Raw genomic sequence first — 573 nt, 5'->3', positions numbered from 1 at the left:
AACCCACTGTTTCAGGGTATCAAGCCAAAGTTGACCATGTCGGAATGCAGGTTCTTAACCGCCATGCCAACTGCCTGCCACTGTTTTGTTTTGTTTTTGTTTTTGCTTTAATTTTTACAATTTTTGCCATATGGAGTGTACTTGCAGAAGAGTGAGACAGAAAGACAGTGAGAGGAAAACTGAAAAATCATCACGCGGGAGTATAACCATGACACAATCCCTTGTCCTTTATTCTGGAATTTGAGTATGTGCACACACATGTCTGGTGTGATTTTTAAGGTTTTTAAGCCACCAGGTCTGGGAATTGAACCATAGTAGGCCATTTGAGAGGCCAATATCTTAATCACTACTCAATCTCACATTTTCAGTTCTTTGTTTGTTTGTTTGTTTGTTTAATTAAAAACGAAAGTAATACATCCAATGTCTGCTTGTAAGAACAGGTTTGGGGACCAGCAGATGACAATGAATACAGCACTGGACTCCCACTTAGTCAAATATGGTTTGAGTCCCAGACTCTACAGCTTGAGGCTCACACCAGGCATATGTGTCTTTGTGTGTGTGTGTGTGTGTGTG

General features: G+C 40.7%; 1 pseudogene; it reads right to left on the bottom strand.

The window, feature by feature from the left end:
- The window catches only part of LOC102478326 (mitochondrial import receptor subunit TOM20 homolog), a 5109-nt pseudogene that overhangs the window by 1143 nt on the left and 3393 nt on the right, over positions 1 to 573 (bottom strand).

The sequence above is a fragment of the Tupaia chinensis genome, unplaced genomic scaffold (assembly GCF_000334495.1).
Source record: "Tupaia chinensis unplaced genomic scaffold, TupChi_1.0 Scaffold146782_1, whole genome shotgun sequence".
Classification (NCBI taxonomy): domain Eukaryota; kingdom Metazoa; phylum Chordata; class Mammalia; order Scandentia; family Tupaiidae; genus Tupaia; species Tupaia belangeri.
The sequence above is the reverse complement of the archived record's forward strand: the minus strand, read 5'-3'. Positions and strand labels throughout refer to the sequence as shown.